Raw genomic sequence first — 11,224 nt, forward strand, 5'->3', positions numbered from 1 at the left:
TAGCCTAACCTGCAACTACTTCTATGGTGAATGCTTTGGACTGTGATGATGGCTGTGTATTTCATCAAGGTGTAGGCTACAATTCTCCACTTCAGGTTGATATTTTGACAACACTGATGTCCACATGTAGTACGACTGTAGATTTCATGTTTTTTTTGTCTTTTTGGTTAGGGAACCATGTTGTTCGCGTTGTGGGGGTGGGGGGTGGGGGGCTGGTAAAAAGGGCCACCAAGGGGAATATTGTCCAAGGGGAATAGAACATCTGCAGGAGTCTGTTGCAGACATTAAATAAAAAATGATCTCAGCTTACTCAGAAAGTAGAGGCTACTCTGTCCTTTCTTGTAGACTGTGTGTGAATTTACTGACCAGTCCAGTTTACAATCCAGATGTACCCCCAGGTATTTGTGTAGGTGCAGACTGTCTCCACTGTGTGTGTGTGTGTGTGTGTGCGTGTGCACGTGCACGTGTGTGTGTTTTAGGGAGAGACTCGCTGATCGGTTGTGTGTGTGTGTGCATGCATGCGTGCGTACGTGTGTGTGCATGCATTCTTGTGTGCATGATGTGAATGTGACTTTAGGGAATCTGGCAGCTAATCTTAGTAATACAAGTCATTACTTTAATGTTGTTTTGTTTTATTATATCCCTCTTTAAAGGTTATGGGTGGATAAGATGTCAGATGCTGATGTTGATGATCTGGTCTCAGCTATGGGAGAAGGAAAGACACTCAGTGAACTGTTGTAAGAAATGCATCATTTGTACACTCACTATTTTCATAGATTAGCATCATTCATAACCATTGTACGGTGTGAGAAATGTGTCATTTGAGCACACACTCTTCATAGAGACAAATAATATTCTGTACCAATAGGATGGGCTGCATGTCTGTCTGTCAGCTTGTGGTCGTCTGTCTGCCCTCTAGCCATCTGTTCTTCCCTCCATCCCTTACTTCTGGCTGCTGTCTGTCTGTCTGTTTTGTTACCTTCCCTGTTATCAGGCTGTTGCACAATATGCCATATGCAGTTCATAAATTATGCTTTGTACACACACACACACACACACACACACACACTGTAAGACTAAGACTATTCTATGTCAATGTGTATCTACTGTATAGTGTGTTATAGTTAACTGTGAATATTCTGTGTTTCTATTGTGTTATCGGATGTGCAGTGTGTATCTACTGTATTGTGTGTTATAGTTAACTGTGTATATGTTGTGTTTCTATTGTGTGTTATAGTGTGGGGAACAGCAGCCTGTCAGATGAGAGTGTGCAGCAGATCCTCACTGCTGTCTCCAAGCAGAAGAGTGTGGGTGAAGTTATCCTCACTGTGAAGACCATCACCCTCACCACTGGTCAGAGACTTCTCCACTTCATGAAGAGCACACCTGCTGCAGAGTCAGTGTGGTAAGAAACACTTCATATGGCTCTTCTGACTGATAGGTGGCCCCCACCATAAAGCACCATAAAGCAACACTGTCAAATAAGTCTCCACTTTTCAATGCATTTCACTGTAAATATGAAATTAGGTTTTGATCATATTAAGCATGTGTATTAATGGGACAGGATATGACCACAGAAATGAATCCCTTACTGTCCTTAATTTCCTTCAGGGTCAGTAAAGTTACTCTACTCTCTACTACTCTACTACTCAGAGATGTACTCAGCTGTTTATCACACAAAGTGACCTGATACAAAACACCAAGCAGTATGGCATCACCAGATACCGGATCCACTGCTTAAGGTCCTGCCGGATCCGGATAGTCTGAAAAACCCTATTATCCTGCAGGATCCGGAACCGGATCTTGGATCCTGTACATCTATAATTTACACACGCGCGCGCGCACGCACACACACACACACCAGTGATGCGCGGGCTGACCCGAAATCAGCGGGCGCTTGCAGTTAACTGCGGTCGACCGCAGGCACGGGTTATGAAATATTATTTTTAATGAAATTCGGGTCGGGTGCGGTCGGTCAGGACCTTTGAAATGATGCCGAATTTTAAAGTAGGCTATAGCCAATAGGCTATAGTTTACTTTAGCAGACAGGGACATTTTTGCGAAATAGATCAAGGTTTATATGGCTGAATAACTCTGCAGGAGACTTAATGGCTCCTGCGTCGGCCGAATATCTTCTGCGCGCAACTGGTGCAGCAGGTGCAACCATTGAGTGCATTTTGAAGAACACAGAGGGTGCTCTCTAAACAGTACAGTGATGGATATAGCCTACATATTTTCTTATACAATTGTAATGGTTTCGCACTCATGTGTTGCTTACAGAGTTTGTTTTCATTTCCTGTGTCGTACCACGACTACGAGGCAATCCACTTGACGGCTGGCTCCGTCTGCTCACCAACCTACAGATTAATTTCCTCCACAGGTAGGGCTTCGAGTGGCTATGCCTACATTGTCGAAATATAATAGGCTACTAAAGCCTATAGCCTACATTACAATGTCCAAATTATTAGCCTATTCCCTTTGAATGCAGTGCTCATTTGAGTAATTTAGCCTACAGTGGAAGAACAATGCCCTCGCCACTTAAAAGAAATAATTAGGCTAATAAATAGCCTAAATAATAAAATAGGATTGTATGAAGAGCAAACTTGGTAGTCTGGGTAACAGACAAACATATTATTATCTTGAACTTCGGCTTTTTTTCGCACACCTCAGCTGGCAGGTGCGTCGGAGATGGCACCATGGGTTACTCAGCAATAGTTCAAAGAAACTCCCGCACACTGACCATTTCGCTGTTCTTTCTTTAATAAACGACGTTTCGGTACTAGACCTTCATCAGGCAATCCTGGATTAGACTAGACTAGACAATCCAGGAATGCCTGATGAATGTCTAGTACCGAAACGTCGTTTATTAAAGAAAGAACAGCGAAATGGTCAGTGTGCGGGAGTTTCTTTGAACTGAAACATATTGTGATCGAAATGCTCATATTAGAAAATAATAATTTGTGAGAAAATGTTATCTAGCCTATTCAACATAGACTAGGCTACTTTTTGTTGGACAGGGCATGTCGCGTTATGGCATCGTGAGTGCAACTGTCAATCAGTTGAGAAGGGCTCTGCAGCCTACGTGATCATGTATGGATCTTTACATTGCAGTCATCTAAGATTACGAAAGTTCACGCTTTGTGTGGGCTAAATGATCATTTGCGCTAGAAAGACAAGCGTTGCCTATAGTGGCACCAGACGGCGCAGGTTGCATTTGTGGTTTGTGCACACACATGTGACGCGATTATCTTTCCCAAACTCCCAAATTAACCGCTTGGTCTCTGGTGAAGGAGGGGGTGGCCTTGGCACCCTGTCCCTCAACTTCGGGATAGGAAAAAGCGAAACCAATTTCAGTTCAGGAAAAGGACAGAGCAGAGGAGTAGCCTACCAAACCAAAAGAAGACAAAGTGTAGGCTACATTGCCACTATGGGTGTTTTCATAGCCTACCTGTTCCCTATCAACCATTTAAGCGAACTTATACCTGCAGCTCAGCATTTTCTGTGATGTGAAGTGTATCCAGACCCCTCGGAAGTGAACCATGCTGAGACCTTTATTGACGTGATTGTGCTTTGCCAATGACGCTAGGGTGTTCATAAAGACGCACGGCTACTATTTTCAAAGGCGGGTCGGGAAGCGGGCCGGGTCAATATTTTTCATGAATATTTCTTGCGGGCAGGGCAAGCGGGCGGACTAGGGAAAAAAGCGATCGGGTGTGTCTTGTTTTTTTGTCGGCCCGCGCATCACAGGCACACACACGCACACACACACACACACACACACACACACACACACACACACACACACACACACACACACACACACACACACACACTACTTGGCTGGCCCTCATGTGCTATATATAGTAGTGCTGCTGTGCCTGTGCATTCACACACACACACACACACACACACACACACACACACACACACACACACACACACACACACACACACACACACACACACACACACACAGGCCCCCATGCCATTTCGTTCCACATATGCACATGTGAGATGCTGTTCTGCTCTGCTTCACCTGACTCCTTCCTCTCTTTTACAGTGTGCTGTTACCTGTGGATGCTGATGGAGATGGCAGTGTGTGTTCTGGTCTCCAGGTGACACGAGTGAAGGAAGATCTCCAGTATGTCACTTTCACCTCCTCATTAAGATTCACTTTGCACACTTCCCAAATAACAATTTTAAAATAACATGTTTAGCCACTTACTATGAGATACACTGTGTTGTGTGAGTGTTTAAATACAGTATATCACGAAAGTGAATACACCCCTCAGAGTTTTGCAGATTTTTGAGTATATCTTTTCATAGGAAAGCATTACAGAAATGTAACTTTGACACAATGATTAGTGACCTTTTAACAACATATTTAACCGCTTACATTTCTTGTTCACTCAGAAAAAAACAAAATACAGCCATTAATGTTTGAACATGTACTCACAAAAGTGAGTACACCCCAGATTAAAATCCGGTAGAGAAGGGGCTATGTTGGCTCGAATCGTCTCGAAATGAAACGAAATGAAAAGGGATGACAAGGGAGGTCATCAGTGTGCGTTTCAACCTTTCTTTGCATTGAACTTTTAAATTTTGAGTCTGCATCTGGCTTAAATAGATTGGTGTGAGATTTGAATGCAATCCTATGGAGAATATCATGATCTGCTTCAGTAGTCACAGTGCATGTTGACATGTATGTTTCTTTTAGGTGTATTTCAGATTGCCAATGTTGACAGCATTCATGCATCCCCAAACCATGTCAGTCCCACTGCCATGCTTGGATAGTGAGAGGATACACCTTTTTTGTAAAACTCACTTGTTTACCACCACACATGCTTGACACCATCTAAAGCAAATTTGTTTATATTGGTCTCAAGAGAGATGAACAGACCAAGGATATGGATCACTGGAACCATGTCGTGTGATCTGAAGAGACCAAGATAAACAAATTTGCCTTAGATGGTGTCAAGCATGTGTGGTGGTAAACAAGTGAGTTTTACAAAAAAGGTGTATCCTCTCACTAGCCAAGCATGGTAGTGGGACTGACATGGTTTGGGGATGCATGAATGCTGTCAACATTGGCAATCTGAAATATACCTAAAAGAAACATGCATGTCAACATGCACTGTGACTACTGAAGCAGATCATGATATTCTCCATAGGATTGCATTCAAATCTCACACCAATCTATTTAAGCCAGGTGCAGACTCAACATTTAAAAGTTCAATGCAAAGAAAGGTTGAAATGCACACTGATGACCTCCCTTGTCATCCCTTTTCATTTTGAGACGATTCGAGCCAACATAGCCCCTTCTCTACCGGATTTTAATCTGGGGTGTACTCACTTTTGTGAGTACATGTTCAAACATTAATGGCTGTATTTTGTTTTTTTCTGAGTGAACAAGAAATTTAAGCGGTTAAATATGTTGTTAAAAGGTCACTAATCATTGTGTCAAAGTTACATTTCTGTAATGCTTTCCTATGAAAAGATATACTCAAAAATCTGCAAAACTCTGAGGGGTGTATTCACTTTCGTGATATACTGTACATCATGTTAGACTCATTTCCTTCTCTGGCTTTCAGACTGATCGTTGGTAACTATGGAGATACTACATCCCCAGAGGCAGAGCCCTCAGGGTTGGGACTAGCTGTCACTCTCCCAGAGACCTCAGACACCCTGATGCTGCTGGAGGAACTCACCTGCAGGTTTCAACACCTGAGACATCTGGCGGGAAAGTAAGAAATACACACACACACACACACACACACACACACACACACACACACACACACACACACACACACACACACACACACACACTACTTGGCTGGCCCTCATGTATGTCGTAGTGCTACTGTGCCTGTGCATTTACACACACACACACACACACACACACACACACACACACACACACACACACACACACACACACACACACACACACACACACACACACACACACACACACACACACACACTACTTGGCTGGTGCTCATGTATGTAGTAGTGCTACTGTGCCTGTATATTTGTGTGAAACATCAAAAAGGAAAAGAAGAGAAACAGTATCTATGAGGCGTGTGTGTGTGTGTGTGTGTGTGTGTGTGTGTGTGTGTGTGTGTGTGTGTGTGTGTGTGTGTGTGTGTGTGTGTGTGTGTGTGTGTGTGTGTGTGTGTGTGTGTGTGTGTGTGTGTGTGTGTTTAACCTGCAGCAGTCCAGAGTATGATGAGCATGTGGATGGTCTGATGGCGTACCTGTCCTCTCTGCCTGATCTGAAGAGGGTGGAGCTGTGGGCAGCCTGCCTGACTAAGACCTGGGCCAGAAAAATGATCTACCTCATACAATCCCCTCATTTACAGAGAGTAGAGTAAGTAGCATAATGTCATGTCATGTAAATGTGTTACACAGTAAGTAGCATAATGTCATGTCATGTAAATGTGTTACACAGTAAGTAGCATAATGTCATGTCATGTAAATGTGTTACACAGTAAGTAGCATAATGTCATGTCATGTAAATGTGTTACACAGTAAGTAGCATAATGTCATGTCATGTTCAGGTGTGTGTGTGTGTGTGTGTGTGTGTGTGTGTGTGTGTGTGTGTGTGTGTGTGTGTGTGTGTGTGTGTGTGTGTGTGTGTGTGTGTGTGTGTGTGTGTGATGTAAATGTGTTACACAGTATCTTATACTGTAAATATATACTACAGTATAGTATAAAGTACCACAATATTGCAAAGTGTGTGACACACACACACACACACACCTACCTGAACTGACCCCTATTTTGACCTTGAAGGGGCCTCATGTCAGGCCTTGTGTGCAGATGTTCTGCTACACACACACACACACACACACAATACTGCTTTACTATATATTTACATTTATAGCTACTGTACAACACATTTACATGACACGAGAGAGAGAGAGAGAGAGAGAGAGAGAGAGAGAGAGAGAGAGAGAGAGAGAGAGAGAGAGAGAGAGAGAGAGAGAGAGAGAGAGAGAGAGAGAGAGAGAGAGAGAGAGAGAGAGAGAGAGAGAGAGAGAGAGAGAGAGAATGATGTTTCCAGAGTGTGTCCTCAGAGGTTTTTATCTGCTAGGTTTAAGGCTGCCATATATCATGTGAAGGAGGGACCTCAAGATGGTCTGCTCCTGGAGGAGGGAATCCACCTACTGCAGGAGGCACAGATACCCCCAGGACGCATCATCAGACTTACAGGGTAATTCTACTCAGCTGTTCAATACTGAAGTCTTTATCACTCTACAGGAGTTCAATGTTCTTTACGTTATTCTGACATATACAGTATGACTGGGGCATGGAAGCATCCCCTTTGACAGCACTGAACACTTTGTAGAGAGTTACTTGTGCACAATCCCTGGTGCTGAACAAAAAGATTACGTATTTTTGGAAAAAAGGTTCGCACACTTTGGATTTTTTCTTCTTGAAGTTATTTTTTCTTCTTTTAATTATCCATTCATTGGCAATGACGTTTCGACCTCTCGGTCTTCCTCAGATTCACTAAGAAACACAGGCTTGACACATTATCTACAACACCTGTCTGAAGGGGTGGAGTCAACTTTAACCCTTACAGGTCCAGGGTGTAAACCTGTGGAGTGACTAGAGCCAAATGAATTACAAAATATCAGAAAACAAAACATAAAAACATAAGCAGTTGGAGAGAAATCTTTTCAAGTGAATCCTACAAATGCATTTATATGCATTCTTGCAAAAGAAGAAAAAATAACTTCAAGAAGAAAAAATCCAAAGTGTGCGAACCTTTTTTCCAAAAGAAGCACTGAACACTTTGTCATCACATCAGTATTGATGATCAGATTTAGTATCGATGACCTAGGTCACTGGAAGTAAAGACTGTGTGTGTGTGTGTGTGTGTGTGTGTGTGTGTGTGTGTGTGTGTGTGTGTGTGTGTGTGTGTGTGTGTGTGTGTGTGTGTGTGTGTGTGTGTGTGTGTGTGTGTGTGTGTGTGTGTGTGTGTGTTATTCCATGATGCTTGTATTGGTATTGTCCCTCTCAGGTTGCGGTGCAGGAAGACTGAGGATCCGTGTAGGAGATGGAGGGACAGGAAGCTCAGCTGTAATGAAGAGGTGGAGATGAACATTCCAGAAGAAGAGGAAGTGATGGCAAAAAGAAGAAGACATGTGTTGTAATGTAGCTCTGACTTCAGCAAGGGACTGCAGTGTGTGTGTGTGTGTGTGTGTGTGTGTGTGTGTGTAATGTATGTGTCAGGACAATGTTATGAACATCTCGCGATGTGTAGTTTGACTGTTTGCAATCGTATGGGTGCACACATTTTGATCGCGACATGACAAACATTTTGCACACGCTAAGCGCCTCCACATAGTCACACACGCCATACACCTCGCACAGCGACACCAAACACAAACACAGTGTTGTCCACGAAATACTGAATTGTTTTAAAAGCATACCACCTCCTAAATGCATTGCATTCACTGTTAAAGCCGACTGTCTTCCACCAAGGGTTTCTGTAGGCAGGGGTCCCCAATCTTTTTCAACTTGGGGCCCACTTGAAATTTTCACAGAGGTTCGAGTCCCACCTCGGACCCAATAAACAATAAAACCCATATCAAATCCAAATAAATCAATTGCAACTCACAGAAAAGTATGATATTGATTTTTCAAGTCAAGTAGGTTTTATTGTCAATTTCTTTACATGCACTGGTCATACAAAGAATTTGAAATTACATTTCTTGCTTTCCCATTCAGACATAGACTAATCTAGGTAAGGACATAGACAGTATTGACATAGACAGTACTTATACATGGACATAAGACAGTATGGACATAGACAGTGCTCATACAGACATTTAAAGTGCAAGACTGGACAACAGAAGACTTGTAGAGGACATACATTAGGAGGAGGTAATTGTTGTGCTTTTCCTAAAAGTCCTTTATGGCGTTCTGACAGTAATAGTAGCATTTTGAAGAAAAATAAATATTAAAAGATTTTTAGAAAATGATTTCAAGGCCCACTTGGAATACCTTCAGGGCCCTCCATTGGGCCGCGGCCCACAGTTTGAGAATCCCTGCTGTAGGGAGTTAAACTGACCTGCTGTGTAGCAGCTCCTGTGGGTCTGGGGAGAGAAGCCGAGCGCATGTTTCTCTGCCCATATATGGACGGGCACGTTCGCTCATCGGTAGCCGAGCGCATGTTTCTCTGCCCATATATGGACGGGCACGTTCGCTCATCGGTAGCCGAGCGCATGTTTCTCTGCCCATATATGGACGGGCACGTTCGCTCATCGGTAGCCGAGCGCATGTTTCTCTGCATATATGGACGGGCACGTTCGCTCATTGGTAGCGCAACACGCTCCAAAACCAATTATCTTTATTGTTGCTTTTTGTTGCTTTATTTCTTTATGTATTCATTTGTTATCATTTGTGTTAAAGGCCTGATATAGTTATTACATCTTTGGTACCGTTTTATATCTAGTTTAGGCTATTTCTGTTCTATTTGTAAATCCCCCCTGGCTTACGTTGTGTAATGGATTAGTCCAGTGGCCAAGGGCGGGAAAACTTTTGGTTAAAAGGTCTGACCAGAGAGTGTTTATGGGTAGTACGAGAGAGTAATCTCGCGACTTTTCCGGGTGGTACTGTCCACTAAGTGGCGCCATCCAGACAGCGCAGAGGAGCGCCAAGGAGCGCAGAGGCTGTTGAAATGAATGGGGTCCCATGGAGCTCAACCACGATGCTGCCATTGCTTTGGGAGAAAATTGGTATCATCGTTTCAATTTATTTTTCCAAAAGGCAGGATAGATTATCCTTTCAAACCGCACTTAGTTTGAATGTTTAAACTCGCTGGATCTGTGTAAAATACGACTTTATTGCCAATATGACGTCACGAGTGGCTTCACACACTGCGTTTGGATATGTCGGCCGGCTGCATTGCTGTGATCACGACGGCCGTAAAGCAATTTTGTTAGCAAGATGCTAGCGGAGCCTGACTCATAAATGCCAAAGCTGTAGGAAATCTGAAGGACATAACTCCCAGGTTATTTTACATTTCATTGAAATCCACATTGGTTTCTCAGAACCTACAGTAATATTGTCAAGTTTCAGCCGACAGCGAGCACAATGTCAAGTTATTAGCGCCAGCCTTATGAGCTCTGCTGTCTCGACAGCGCTCCCTAGGTGAACTGCAGGCACGGGTTGGAGGGCGAGATTCAACACTGTATGTAAACCCACTGTGGTCTGACTTTTCATTTGTTCGGGAAGGTCGGTAGGTGAAGGTCACCTGTGATTATTGTCTTGCTATGCCAAAGCACTTGTTCTCTGCTGAAGAGATATTTTCATTTTGACCTTTTCGTTATTATTTTTGTATATATTATTTTTGTAAATATTTTTCTTTTTGCAATACTTACCTTATTGGAATTTTTGGACACTTGTAAATATTCACTGCTGGTGTGGAAAAATAAAAACACAAGTCGACAGTTTTTGCCTGTTGAGGCATTTTTGGTGCCATTTCAAGACCCCTCGACACTCTACCTTTCACATTTTGTTATTAAATTTTGTATCAATAAAGAAAAGATTTTTATTCTTCTACAAGGAAGACGCGTGTCTGTGTAGTCAATGTGAACCTGTGTTGCATTACTTTAAGAATTCACTCGGCCACGTGTGTGTGTGTGTGTGTGTGTGTGTGTGTGTGTGTGTGTGTGTGTGTGTGTGTGTGTGTGTGTGTGTGTGTGTGTGTGTGTGTGTGTGTGTGTGTGTGTGTGTGTGTGTGTGTGAGTGTGAGTGTGCGTGTGCCTGTGTGCGCACTCTGCCACCACACACACACACACACACACACACACACACACACACACACGCGCACACGCACACGCACACGCACACGCACACACACACACACACACACACATTCAATGTAATGAGCTGTCCTGATGAAATGAACTTGATCACTTCAGTTGTGCTAATAATGAATGTGAATGACAGAGTGGTCAGGTCAGGTGTAGAGGGTGTTGTGGGAGTGCAGTAGAACGCAGTGCATACATGTCACCACCAGGTGGGGCTGTTTCACCACAATTCTCTGTTCAACAAAATGTATTTAAAATGTTACGTTCGGCCCTGCCGTGGCCAACCGGAAGGGCACTCGTCTGCCATGCGGCTGACCCGGGTTTGATTCCCAGCCCGGGTCCTTTGCCGACCCCGACCCGTCTCTCTCCCAATTCGCTTCCTGTCCACCTCTCAC

This window comes from Engraulis encrasicolus, chromosome 21, assembly GCF_034702125.1.
Source record: "Engraulis encrasicolus isolate BLACKSEA-1 chromosome 21, IST_EnEncr_1.0, whole genome shotgun sequence".
Classification (NCBI taxonomy): domain Eukaryota; kingdom Metazoa; phylum Chordata; class Actinopteri; order Clupeiformes; family Engraulidae; genus Engraulis; species Engraulis encrasicolus.